We start from the raw sequence: 15,122 nt of genomic DNA on the forward strand, positions 1-15,122 counted from the left end.
TGGTTTAAAAGCTGTCATTCAGTTAGCCTTTCAGATTGTCAGGGTTTTGTGACATCACAAATCCAGCCAGCCTCCCCAATGTTACATCATTGAGCCTTTCCTTTACCTGTGAAAGCGGTAACACAAAGCTGTAACACAGATTCTTAAAAAAGCACACCTCTTGACAATGGGGGTGTGGGAAGGAGTAGAGCCAAGTGAGGCAGTGAGGTTACATGCACATCTAAATCAAGCTATTGGCAACAATCTAGCTACGGATTAAACCAGAGTTGCTAAGAAATCCAAGTTATACATCGGCGAGAAGACGATCGATTATTGAGTGAGGTGCATTGGACTCCGCCATGCTAGGTGGCACCATACGCACTTTTGCGTTGGTGTTGTTCCGGTTAGTTCTTTGTGGTTCATCTTCTTCTTCTCCTGATGTGTTGATATTCTGGCTTTCGTGGTGTCTACTTCCGGAAGGAGGGGTCCCGGGGCAGACGCTAGCTCGGCTAAGCGTGGGTTGCATATACATGCCCTATACATGCACTAATAGCTCGATCTCAGGAGCTTCAGTTCTGTTCGACTACAGCCCGGCTTAGGTGTATAAATGGCTTTTAAAAATTCGATATCACTCGGATTAAGGCTACAATTCGACTTTCCGTTAGTGCATGTAAACATACTGACTGTCTTCACCCCTTAAAATAACCTGCTAGGAACACAGGTGTGCAGACAAGGGTGATCAGAAATAGTCTTATAACACCTCCCAGATTGCTGGGCAGCCTCAACTGTTCCTCTAAGCTCACTGCTGATGTCCTCACTAGCATTTTGTTAACACACACTTAAATGTTCGAGACCAGCACACTGTCAACATTTCTGCTTTTATAGAGGCTCACATGGGCTGATGATCAATTAATAAAGTGCATTTGATAAGATGCCTTTGGCAGCTACGTACCCACTTAAATAAGAGTTAAGGGATTGTTTAGTTTTTTTAGTAAGCATTGAAACTAATATCTTATTTAATCCTTCTTAATTCCCCAAAACCCACTCAAATGCATGACACCCAATATGTCAGAGTCAACGGGTCAGAAAGGATGTTCGAGCCTTTTTCTTTCATTTTTCCTGTCTCAGACTACAAATAATGATCTTTTCTTTTAATTACATTGATATATCTATCCAGCTTAAATTAACTTTCTGTAAAGGTGGATTAATTCCCGCTATCAAAATGCCAATTCATTTCATTGAAGCTACATGATATGATCAGACGGGCACAGCTGGCACGCTCAGTTGGTTTATTCAGACTTCACAAGCAGAATTAGCTGTTGGCTCATCCTCTGAGTCACAGCATTCAGCTGTCAGCCAAAGGTCTTCAAGTCGTGAGTCTGCACGCAAATGTAGAGGCCATATTCTCTTACTCGCCTTGTAAGTAAAGAAAACTGAATCCAAAAGAGGAAATCACAGATGGAGATGAAAGGGAGTGCAAAGAAATTTAGAGTCTTACTGGCAAAGACTTACTATACTAGTGCTAGTGGACAGATATACAAAGATGACCAAGGCGGGAAATACTTTATCATTTTTTTCTGGACCCAGACAAGTGACTGTTGAAGGACACAAAGGGTAGGAAAGAAGAATGACAGAGAAGAAAGGGATCTGTAAAGTATTCTCAGAGCAGCTAAATAGCTAGAGAGGAAAGAGATGTAAAATAAAAAAAGAAAAGGAGAATCAAGGGAATAAAACACCTTCAAAAGAGCATGATTTGCTGCTGTTAGAGGACAGGAGTAGTTCACACAATTTCCCTTAATATCAACCAGCGGCTGTCAGAGCTGGAGCTAACGCGTGGACCGCTAGAAGGACTGCCTCAACGGCTAGCTAATTAGATCACAGGGAGACAAGCTGCGAAGGTGGAGACAGCTACACACTGAAAGAGCCCCAGTATGTCGAGGCAGGACTGCAGCGGCGACGTGACGCTGAGAAGCAGCTGCTGCAGATGACGGGATTAGTGCATGTATCTAAAAGGCTGAGCAGCCACTTCCTGTTAATTAGGGGGAAAGTTATGTGTTCAGCAGGAAGCTTTTAGAGAGTACTGGTGTTCAGCAAGGAGGAGGTATGTTGCAGAATAAGCTCATTAGAGAACGAGCTACATGATGTTAAAGCCAATGGCAAATGATTTCTTTGAGATTAGTGTTTTTGTGCATTTTTTTGTTACAGTTTTTTTTTTCCTTCTTTGGTGCATTTTATCTTTCACTGAATGTGACTCCCGATTTCAGAAAAGCAACCCTTTAAAAATCACAAAATAAATGCTGTCTGAATGGATTAAAGGCTCATGCAAGTTTCAAACCTTGGAAAAAAAACTACTCATGGCTAAAAAAGCTTATTTAAAAGACCTTGTGTGCTTTGTAAACTCTTAACCATCTTCCATTGATGTTCTGTGTTTCGATAAAATAGAAACCACGTGACAGCTGTTCATGCCCTTAAGATTAAAACAAAACAAAGTTAATGGGAAATCTTAACTACTAGGGGTGGGTATTGGGAAGGACCTCACGATACGATACGCATCACGATACATGAGCCACGATACGATACACATTGCGATATCCCGATTATGCGATATCCCAATTATTATATTCTACATAGTTCACCGAAAAATTTAAAAATGCATTACACATCTTAAAATCCAAGTTGTATATATGTACATCAGATGATAGTGATGGATCTTAAAATCCGAGTTGCACGTTCATCAGATTATAGTGACAATTCATGGGACAAACTGAGTCAAAACAATGTTTTATTATAACTATACAAGCTAAAGTTACAACATATTTGTATATGTTTTTCATATTATTTACATCATATGAAATTAACATTAAATTTAGTATGAGGTTGCTTTAATTATTTGGCAAATGATAATAAACACAAGAAAGATGGAACTAAAACCAAGGACAGGCACAGTGATCAGTCAGTATAGATATAAATCCATAAATAAATAAACCTCTGTCCATTATTTTTCATTTTTTAAGGACAGGCAATTGTGTTATATAAAAAATAAATTATAAAATGAAATAAAACGTGAAATAAAACCTGAGCTCAGTGCAGGGCCCTCCCAGGGTTGGTAGAGAGTGGCAATGCCCAGGACTGTCACTTAGGTAGGAGCACTGGGTGATATAATGGGAAAAAGATCGGGGATAAAAAAAAATAAATAAATATAAATAAAAATAAAAATAAAAAAAATCGATATTCAAATTTTGAATATCGATATTGAATCGGCTGGAAAAGTATCGCGATATATTGCCATATCGATATTTTTGCCCACCCCTATTAACTACCATCCGTTATCATTGGTTCTCCTCACACACCCTACAACCAAGAGTCCAGTTCATCTGTTACAATGCCGGGGCAGGCTTCCCTGTGAGAGACCAGGTGAGCAGCGGCGGCAGGATTCCTCCTCGGCACGTCACCAAGGCAACCGCAACATTCCATCTCAAATTAATTTTCTAGAGATCAGGTGAACGGCGGAGGCCTCATTCCACCTTGATGTGGAGGGGAAAATAAAAAAGGAGCAGGGTAAAATGTCAGTCCCTTGAGGTCTCTCCCGCACTCCGTAGCCCCAACAATTATGAGGAACCTGTTTGAACTGAGCGTTGATTTAGTGTGGTCTGCTCTTGGTTCTTTCTTCTCTCTTTTGTAAAAGAGGTATCACAGTTTGGTATCATAGTTGTGTTGTATAATAAACACATGCTGCAACCTGTCCACTAGAATCCTCCAGAGACGAGCCCGACCCTGTAGCGTGTCACTTTCCATTTCAAGGGTGGCCCCTCGTGGATGTAGTCATCTGTTAAGAATAAACGGGGGGATAATTGGCATGCATGCTCCAATTAGAGATTGACGACTCCTGATGTCTTGAATCAAGTCAGCTTCCATGACAATATTGGAGCAGACAAGACATGTTTGAGGCTTTTCAGAAGGAGCCCGCTTTCTCAGCTGCCACAGACTGGCCTTCTCCCCAGCCAGGTGAGACACTTAGAAATGTATACTGCTATCGTCGGATCCTGCAGCTGATAAACATGCAGATTATCAACAGCAGAGGGGGCAGCCCTCTGCACTGCGGCATCTCCCCTCCGTACATGGGTGTTTACGGCACTGTAATGTTTCAGCAGAGCATTTGTGGAAATGGAAGGTAGAAGGAATTCATGCCGTCTGATGTGGCACCACAGGAGAGTAATAAAAGAAGGTTTTTCTCATTTTTCCACCGTACTTTGGGTCTTTGCTTTGTGTTTTCCCCACACAATCACTGGCAGTTCCCCCAGCTGTCATCATGACAAAAGAAGCAAGCGGGGGAGCACAGTATAAAGACAGTGATAAACTGACATTACAAGAGCAATGGCTCCCCTAAATCAAGGTGAACCTGTTTCACAGGATTTACCAGTGATGGATCAGCGGTGCGGAGGTGAGCGACTACTGCCAAACAGCAAGTGAAAACATGCAGAGATGAGGAGAAAATTAATGTGACATTGAGACTGAGTAAATGCCAAAACTGTGGAGGATCAGAGTCAGAGAGACTGTCAAGCAGGAGAGGTCAGCAGAAGAGAAGCGGACTGATTAAAGGAGGAGCGGAGACAGCAGACAGGTCAGCCCTATCATATCTCATCTCTGACCTGCCTGCTGTCTGGAAAGAAAGAAAAAAATAAATAAAATCAAAAACAACGACTGCGCCAGAGGATGAAAGAGCCGGGAAGCAGGGCATGTGAACCGACAAGTCCCTGACGGTGATGCTGATCATCGGTTCTTCATGCCCCCTCACTGGTCTGCAGAGGGGCACATGGACGATGTTTGCACATGCATACCCTGCAGCTGAAGAGAGACTAGCAAAACAGATATTTGCCACTTCCCTGAGACGGTCAAGGTGACTCGTGTCGCCGTATTCTCATACAGCTATGTGTGCTTTTACATCTCAATTTGCAGTGCTCGCTCACCGGCAGCAGTGTGTGAAATGTGCAGGTCATGCTGAAAACTGAGGCAACGTGAAACAAACCATGATGCCATATTGGACATCGCACCTCTCTGCCAGCTCAGGTTTCACATCTCCTCCGGCCATCTGTCAGAAGGGACTACATGCAAGAGAGCTACAGAGCAAGATTAACAAAGAAAGGAGTGGACCATCTTTTTTTTTTTCTAGAGATGATAAAAAGACACATGCATGTCTGAAATCAATATTTCCCTTCAGATCTCATCTTTTTTTCTCTCTTTTTATTGTCTTTGTACAACAGGGTAGGTGGCTGTGGTGCAAATGTATTTACATCACTGTGGGAAAGGCTGTAGATGCCAGCTCGGTCTCTGCAAGCCAGGACAGCAGAAGCTACTGGGGTGTGAAGGAGCCACAGTGTCCCTTGAGATATAGGTTTGTGTTCGGGGCAGTGGGGGACTCCAGGAAAGCACGCATAAAAAGGTCAGGGTAGCAGGTTTCTGCTCCACCAGTGTGCTATACCACTTGGCGCCTCAAAGGTTAGACAGAGCCCATGGCCACACCAGTGGGGATGTGAGAGTGCAAGAAATGTCACAAACACCAACAGAGCTTCAGACAAAGTCAATACTGACAGAGAAACTTCGATACAGAAGATGCTGCACTGAACTCGGAGGGTGAAAAGCTCTCTGGTTAGAGGTCTGCATCTGCTGCTGTAAAAATAACCTAAACAATGAACAAACGGATCCCTCTGAGAAGGACGTGTTTTTTCTCTCTCACTCCGACTCTGCAACGCTGTTCCTCTGCTTCCAATTAAAGGCAAAGTGACTGGACTGTAACATCTGCAACAGAAACTTGGTCCCCAAAGATTAAGACACAAAATGGCTCACCAGTTACAGCACCATTCCCTTCCCATATGCGGAGCAGCCATGATGGGCTTATTAATCCTTTGGGAGGCAGGGGACAGAGGATGAGTGTGTCCAGGCTTTGTGTGATATCCTGTGGCCAGGCAGTGCGTTTTGTCTGAGCACCACCCGCCCCCACTGCCCCCACTAATGCCATCTGTTTCCTGCCCAGCTCTGCCTTAAATCCCTGCTGAGCCTGGGTCTCTCCTGCTATTCATCCCATTTTGGACTTAAAATATAACATTTTTGAATATTAAACACTCACAAGTTGCATGGAGTCACTGCAGACACACAAAATAATTAATCACAGCCACATTTGTCTCCAACCCGCTTGTGGTTCCATAATAAAGGTTCCCAAACTGAAAAATGACTGTTTACTCACTACTTAACAATGTTAACATGTATGTTAACATAAAATCCAAACTAACCAGCATCTCTGGGAGTGCATTCTGGGTATTTGACTCTGTGGCTGTGAGACAACGATACCGCAGGTTGTCTCATTTCAGCTCCGGATGTCCCATCAGCACTTCTGCAGCAAACATGTATCTCCTGGTTTGTGTTTGATATTGAAAGCTTGTCCTTGCGGTTGCGCAGCGGCTCACTTTCCCCTGTTTTCTGAGTCCACTTGCAGCGTGAGTCCACCGTCAGATTCTAACACATTTAACTCTCTTAAATCACCTCTCTAGCCTAACATAGATCCACTTCTTCCTTCACTCACTCACTATAATCTTGTTTATCTTATATTTCCCAGTAACCTTTATTTTTTTCCCCCGCTGCTGCCGAATTAATGGCTAACGTCCTCACACCCTCTGCCCTTTCAGTGACGGTGCAGCTGAAAACGAATACCTTTTAAGCTTCACAGCGCATCTAATGCTGCTGTTGATTCATCATTGAGCTACTAATAGGATGAATTAAAAACAGTGTTGTTTTATTTCCGTTTCCCTGGAGCTAAGCGGCCTCCTACACATCTCTGACTCAAAATGTGAGCTTTAAAAGAGCGTACAGCGTTCATGGTCTCCAACTTTTAGATGCGTACCCTCATTGACTTAGATTCTCATGTTTCTCCCTAATGGAAAAGGCACTGGCCATGACATTTCCCCTGACAGCTGACTCCTTTAAAACTAACAAAATATCTGCTCAGAGCCATAGGGTTAATCAATGGGACTGGAGGCCAGAATACGAATGGAAGTCAGATGTAAAGAAGAGGACGTACACAACCAAGGATGACATTAAAATCCTGAAAAAGAGCTGCAAAAAACGTTTAAAAAAATTCCCCCCTTGTGGGTACAAGTGTGTGCTTGAACTCCGAAACAGGAAATTGATATTTCCTTTTGTCAGACTGTGGCAAAAATAAATAAATAAATGAATTGCAGTGGTGCCGAGCCGTTTGCTGACATTTATTCAGCTCAAGAATGGCACCCGTGGGCCGCTTGCCCGCACCGAGTGAGGGAAGGTCACACACTTTTTGTGTAGCAGCACCGATGCTGTGGCTGTGGGGCAGGGCAGGGACTAAAAAGCAACCCATTTCCAATGCAGTTTATGTTTCACTTCTCTGCACAAGCCCCCTCATTTTCAAGGGTTGCTATAATGATACGCTCTGTGACGGTTACAGTCCCAGAAGACTGTGGCGTTGGAGGAAATATTACATCAATAACAAATATTTAAAGGGTCTACAATTTACTGTGGAAAGCAATGTGAAATCCTGAAATAGATAAATCAAGTAGGTTTAAATCCTATTGTTCAAACTTGCGTTCATTTCAGGGAGACTTTCATTTTCTAATACCACATTTATTCCCCAGCTCTCTTTGTTTTCAGAAATCCTTTTAAGGCCACTGGGAGCCCTCAGACAGAAGTGCTGTTACTGTGTCTACTTTATCAGATTGGCTAATATAAGTGGGTCCCTGTAGTAAATAGTGGCTCCAACTCAAACACAATAGCAGCAGTAAAATGTCCCACTTTATCTCCATCTTCTTGCTGAAGTCCCTGTATTGTATTGCAGCTCATGTAAGAATGGGGATGCAGCGGCTGTAGCAGCGGCAGCAGCCTCTCTGGAGCGCAGCATCATCTCACCTCATACCTGCACGCCAGCCTGCGACAAACAAACCTATTCCCAACTCTACCTGCCGCCTGCTCCGCAGGGAGACATGCAACCAAATATTCACCTGACAGGAAACTGTCAGCTAGAATATAAATCTCCAGCTCTCTCCCGTGTAAATTGCTGCAGCTGGGGTTGAACCTCCCCAGCCTCCCAGTATGAGTGTTTTCATCTTCGCTATCTGAACTGTGGTACTTCTCTTTATTTTTAAATGTCTTTAGTTGTCATTATGGCCTTATATTTGTTTGATTCAGACGTTGAAGAGAAACTAAGCATAACAAAATTTCAACATTTCTGCATCTAGTTCAATCAGCCTCATTAGCAATCAGACTGAAATCATCTCCTTGAACTTAAACTTCTGATTTCTGAAATTACATTTTTAATAGAATAACGGTGGAAGAATTACTTGAAAGAGTTGCAATAGTCCACTATTTATTCACATCCCTTTTAATAAGGGGCCATATTAAGTGTTTCTATGTTCTTCTTTAACAGCGAACTGTCACCGTCACATGACCGGAGGTGTATGTTTATTATAGTAGAGCCTGGTTTGTCACGATAGTTTTGTTCAGGACCCAAACGCAGGAGAGCAGGAGGCAGGAGTTCACCAAAAGCAGAATTTATTCAGCAAAACCAAAAGCGCTGCTGAGCAGGATCAAAAAAGCCAGACCAAAAACCAGAACTTAAACAGGGTCAAAAACCACAAAAACTTGACATGCCACATGGAGGGAGGAAACAGTACGGACCAGCAAGGAGCAGGCTCTCCTTTTGCTCGTGGGTCTACGTCGATTTGAAATACTTATGGCCTTTTTGAGTTACGCCGGGCTTCTCTAAAGTATCAATGATTAAAAATGAAATGACGGTAAATTATTGTGTGAATTTCCGAGTTCCAAGACAGATTTCCAACTTGGAAAGTGGGAGAAACCTACACGCCAGCTTCTGAATCCAACATAGCTGCTACTCAACAACAAAATGGTAAATGGCTTCAACAACCCAAATACTCATCTAATTCAACTGTTTACATCAGGTCTGTGCTATTTTCTGTAGTTTCACGTCAAATCAGTCATATACAGTACATATACTGTTCAGTTTCTCTGCTGCTTTTAATGTCACATCCTGCAATATGAACTTGCTATGAATTTGCATTGATAACAGTTTACAGAGACAAAGATCCGATGCTGGGAAAAGTTTGTTTTCAGACTTGGTATGACATCAGCAACACACCATTAATATAATATGGCCACTTTAATCTAAAGATGTATTGTTTTGATTTCAACCAGAAAACTGCAATAATAAAAGATAAATTGAACATATTCCCTTAGCTGTTCCGTCATATATATATATATATATATATGTATGTAAATAAAGAAAAAGTCTGAGCTAAAGAAAAAAGTCTGAACTTAAGGAGTTCAGACTTAGTTTTGAAAAATAAAAAGTGGTACATAAGAAAAGAGTTGCTTTCGGCTACTTTATATTAATATGCATCAATAAAAACTTTGTGCAGGGCAATAAAAATACATGCAGACTGGCCTCATTTTTTCATTTCAAAGTCATAATAGCCGTAGCACAGATTCTTTTATTTTGTGAATATGACGCATTCACTTTTTTTTTTTATTCATTACACAGTTGTAAAGCTGATAAAACTGCTCTGTCAGCACTGTGCTGAAACAACACAATTACTCCCAATTTTTATACATATGCACACGAGGGAAACAAAAGCATCCAGGATAATGATTTAGATCCAAGATTCCACTTTAACATCACCTGCTGCTGCTGAACACAACCTGTCCTGCAGTTTTACACAACCTGAATCAAGCAGTTTGCAGTCGTTGTTGTTGCAGTAACACACCCCATGCTAACACAGCAAACACTGAGCAGGAGGTCTGAATGCAGCCACATCTTAACATTTAGGTATCAAAAAACAATTAAAAAAAAAACATGAATGTGACAAAGATGTAAAAATAAATACAATTTTAGATTGTCATAAAAGGTTAAAGTCAGCTATCTATGAAAAAATTACCTTTTTTAAAATATTTATTTATTGAAAGTCTTGAAAATCTTTTTACATAAATAAATCCCAGCTACATCAATGTACAACGTCTTAAAAAAGACAAGCATTTTAATTCAGCTTGTTGTCATTCTAACCATCAATTTCAATAGTAGTATTTTCAGTAAAATTACAAGAAAAATACTTCAGATGTTCCAAAACTGGTCAAGTTCCTTTTTTGTTCTATAGCTTATCTTTTCCAGTGCAAAATAAAAGCTGCTTCCCCTCAGCTATTGGGCTGTGGCACATGTTACTTCTGATTTCCATACAGAGCTTCTCAGAATTAAATGTTCAGTAAAGATCTCAAATCTTCTGAAGTAACAAAGTTTTCTGGATATATATTCAGTAAACAGTTCTGGGTAAGCGGGCACCCCTTCGCCAATTATTTGAGGAGCTGCATCTATGACTCTCATCAAAAAATGTAATATTTGCAGGCAGGATAACACTTTCAACTGCAAATATTTAAAGAAATATTTTGGAGAAAGACCATGTCCATATTTGAGTTCTTCAAATTACATGAGAACAAACCTATATTTATAAAAGGTCAGATGTCTTAGCTATAACTTTAGTATACCCAAGTTTTAAACCCAGAGTCTGTCTTACCAGATGGAAATTGTCATTACAAAAATAGAAGAAAACTTTGATAATCAGTAAGACTCTCCCACATAGGCACCAGCCTTCAACCAAATCATTAAAGGATTTTTAAAAAGTTGACTTTTTGTCCATTTCATTAGATTATTTTTGTTTGCCGAGTATAGATATAAATTTAGGGGGATGTTAATCAGGTGTGATTCTATTGAAACCCAAGACGGAGGATCGTCCTTTTCAAAATAAAACACTCGTGCTCTATTTTGAGACGCCCAGTATTGTCAGGGTTGTGGTTGAAGAGGACCCAGATGCAGGGGAGACGAGGAGGCAGGAGTTCCAAGAAACAGGATTTATTTTAACTTGAAAACCAAAAACACTGCTGAGCAGGATTAAAAAACACACAAGAGTCTGAACTTGAGGAAAAAAAACAAAACAGATTCCTGAAATGATACATGGAGGATGGAAACAGTGCAGACCAGCCGGGAGCAGGGGAAAGACAAGACATACGGTGCGTCCGAAATGCCATACTAAAAAGTATACTTAAAGGAGCTTGAGGCCGGATTGAGGCAGGATTTATGAAAAAAATCCGTATACATTTTAAGTTTTCTAGTATTAATGTCAGATGAAGCGTTCCAAACCCAAAAGAATGAGCCCTCTAGTGTATCTCTCCTTTGCCTTGAACAGGCTGTGTGCTGCAAAATGTGCTGCAATTCGGTCCCGAATTTCCCGCGCTGGGCTGCGGATGTGACGTCACATGACGCTGTATGTACGTTCTCCCTGTTCTCCCGTGCCGGCTTCACTGTTGGCTGCAGTACCCCCGACGGCCGTCGTGGTGAAGGGTGGCGCTAGAGAGTCTCCTTTCTTAAAAGGAGCCTCAAGCTCCTTTAAGTTCGGCACACTTTTGAGTAAATATCAGTAGTGTATTAATTCGGACGTATTATTAGGAGCGCACACGTCACTTCCTGCCGTTGGAAGGAAGTGACGTGTCACAGCAGCAGTAGCAGCGTAGCTCCGCTCTTTGCCGTTTATTCTGGCCGAAACAAGATGACATTATATAATATTATTATATACAAATATTATAATATTAATATTATATAATAATATTATTATACTTATGACATATACGTATCACTTAGCAACCAAGCGCTGCTGCATTGCATTGTGGGAAGTTTCTGCTCGGCTAGTGTCCATCAATCCACACTAAAAAATTCTCCGGAATGAGTATGGATAGAGATACTATTGAGTACGTACTAATGTTTCGGACGCACAAAAGAAACTCACATACTCATTTTGCATACTCATTAGGGTGGAAGTATGCGATTTCGGACGCAGCCAAGATATACACAGAAGGCTTGACGAGACACAGGTGCACACGATCAGGGCAGATGGGAACAAGGGACGTCAAGACATAACTTAAACAAAAGGACGTGTGTTTTCTAAATAAAACAGGAACTTAAATACCAGAACTGAAAAAAGTAAAAACTGTGTATAGCATTAAAGATTTGGTAGGTGTAATCCACCTCTATCGTAGTAACTGTAGCAGGGACAGCCTACGTCTGGGATGCTTGTTGTTCCATATAAAGCTTTTTAAGTGGAGGAAAAAAATTATAGTGGTATGGATTATAAAAGATACAAAAACTTGACATCTTCAGAACAGTTATTTGTCCAATCACAGAAATGGTTAATTTTGTCCATCTGTTTACAAGCTGAGTAACTTTATCTATGAAGCAATTATAGTTAGTAGGAACAGTGTGATCAATAGTAAGGGAAATCTCAACACTCAAATAAGTAAATCCTTCTGATGAGCCCATAAAAGGAGGGCAAACTGGAGGATTTAGTCCCTCATTTTCATTCATAAACATCATTAGTTATAGTGTAATTAATTTTAGAACCTTCAAAAACACCAAAAGACCTTATCAGATCAAGTGTTACAGGTAAAGACTGATTCAAAATGGAACAAAACAAAATGATGTCATCCGCAAACAAAGCTATACGGTGGTCTATATCTCCAAATCTTTATATTTTCCGAATTGGTATTTTTGCGAATTGCCATAGAAAGCAGCTCAATAGCTCAATAGGACAACAAAGGAGACAGGGACAGCAATGTCCTGATCTCTGTTATAATTGGAACGGCAAGGAGGGCAATACAGCATAACAGAGCCTAATCCAGCAAAGAAAAGTCCCTTTTATACCGAATCTGTGAAGAACATCAAATAGGTAAGGCCACTGCACTCTATCAAAAGGCTTTTTGGCATCTAATGGGAGAATGGCAGTGTCCTTGCAACCCAATTTATTAAAAATTATATGTAACACTCTTCAAATATTGTCAAAGCCTCATCTGCCCTGAACAAAGCCATTCTGGTCGGTGTGAACCTTCTGTGGAAGAATAATTTCTAGCCGCCCATCCGATGCCTTACATAGCATTTTGAGATCATTATTGATAAGTGAGATTGGCCTGTTAGATCCACATAGGTTAGACAACTTCCCTGGTTTTAACAAGAGACTTTTTATTGCCACATGAACACACACACACACACACACACACACACACACACACACACACACACACACACACACACACACACACACACACACACACACACACACACACACACGACACAACCGCAGACAGCTCTTTAGCATCTAGGTCATGCTCTAAAGCAGCCGAGGAGTCCAAAAATTCCTCTTGTTTTTGTGTGGCTGAAACAGAATAATCAGAATAATCAAATTCTGATAGAAAAAAAAGGAAAACTTTGATTAATTTATTTAAACAGATCTGTTGCGCCGCAGCCGTTATTTTATTTTATTTGTATTTTATTTTATGTCGGAGCCGGCGGAGAGACCATTTTAAGTGTGGTATCTATCACTCAATCAGGACATTAAATGCATGTGAGAGGATGTTAGATGATTAATGGAAAAGGACTGAAGAAACCCATTTGGTCAAATAAATCTGTTTTTTGTCTGACTTCTCTCTAGTCATTGCTTCTATTGTGAAATAATGAATAATTTAGCCTTAAAAGCCTCCAGCAGTTTTTAAAAATGAAAACATGTCAGACATTTGAAGAGGAAGTGTCTCTTTGGCAGAACTGATGAAAACTTAAAGAATGATAACAAGATATGAGAACAGATTTTACGAATCCATGCTTGTTTTAAAGAAATTGACAGTCTTTCAGTGCTAATTAGTTTCATTACCATTGGCTGCTCTATAGTTCTGCAACTGTAATTTACAGCCTGGAAAACTTGCTATTTTCTAACCGTGTGGCGGCACATGGACACAGATATGTTGAAGTCGGTGAATAAAAACAAAAAATGCAGTGGTAATATATTGCAATGTATCTTATAGGTTTTGTCTTAGCAATATATAATTCATCAGAGAATCACTGCATCGTGATATTACTGGTATCCTGGACCATGAATCCAGTATTTAATTTTTAAATATCCTCTGATTTGTACCTGTTGACTGATATGTAATAAAGGCAAGACAAAATATACAGATAGTGTACAAGTACTTGAAGGGAGCTAAGCAGGGCAGGAGCTTGCAGGTGGCTGTGTTCATTTCCTGTTCAGGCGTCTTCATGAGCAAGACTCCTGTCCTGACTGGGAATTGGTTTAGTGGTCTGATAATTGCTTGTGGTTGCTCGATCAATGTGGCGACTGACGTCTGAGGATATAAAAGACGCATAAGATGTTAAGAATATCCTCTGTAGCCCGCTGTAGGTACTGCCTAATGTACCAGCGCTCGTATATGCTTATGTTGGATAACCTTGTTGAGAACAAGACAGTGTATGTTACCTCAAACTGATCTGATCTGACGGTTTGCCTCAGGAATAGTTTTCAGATTGTCTCCTCAGCGGGTCTGTCGAGCAGCAGATAAAGGCCTCCATGGGGGCTACCACATTACAGCTCTTCCTGCTTACATATCAGTCAAGGTACACATTCACATTCTCATTCCTGGTCAGGCAGACGGTGTCTGGTGGAGCGCCTAAATAATTGATTATCTGCAACCCATGGCCAGTACATGTAACTATGTCTCAGATACTAGCAGACCGCCTCACTATTTTGAGAGGAAGAGCCACGTTGGGCTCTCTGTCTCGACCCATACAGAGGTATTAAAGCTATTCTTACCCCTCTGTTCATCTATGTGAGTCATTAATTTTGTTCAATTTAACTTCATGGTGAAGCCAATTTTCATAAGAATGCTGGTAGCAAAATCAATGGGATTGAAATATGAATGCCTTTTTATTTGACTCAGTTCGACTCCTGTGACGACTGCGTGTTCCTACCAATGAAATGAGCTCACAGAGCTGCGGTGGCCATCGTAGCAGACGTGGTTATGAGAATCAAGAAAGTAACGATGAAGAGAAAACATGAGAGTGACCAAACTAAAATATATCTTAACCAGCGTCATAAAAGCGACACTACACCTATGGGGATCCCTGCTGCGCTAAAAACTGCAGAGGTTCCTTTATGTTGCTTTAAACAGGATGGCTTTTATTTCCTTTTGTACCCCCCCCCCCCCCCTACAACAAAATAAAAAACTACATCCCCTTCTTTGTC

At 41.0% G+C, this 15,122-nt stretch overlaps 1 protein-coding gene across 2 annotated transcripts in view; it reads right to left on the reverse strand.

The window, feature by feature from the left end:
• The window catches only part of srrm3 (serine/arginine repetitive matrix 3), a 99,207-nt gene that overhangs the window by 73,680 nt on the left and 10,405 nt on the right, over positions 1–15,122 (reverse strand). Inside the window, exon 1 of one of the 2 annotated variants that reach the window (XM_061740130.1) lies at positions 5,824–5,935. The exons of the other annotated variant lie outside the window; for it this stretch is intronic. The gene's annotated coding sequence lies outside the window, so the exon portion shown is untranslated. Of the gene's footprint in view, positions 1–5,823; positions 5,936–15,122 lie in introns of those variants that run through there. 2 annotated transcript variants of the gene reach the window in all.

The sequence above is a fragment of the Cololabis saira genome, chromosome 14 (genome assembly GCF_033807715.1).
Source record: "Cololabis saira isolate AMF1-May2022 chromosome 14, fColSai1.1, whole genome shotgun sequence".
Classification (NCBI taxonomy): domain Eukaryota; kingdom Metazoa; phylum Chordata; class Actinopteri; order Beloniformes; family Belonidae; genus Cololabis; species Cololabis saira.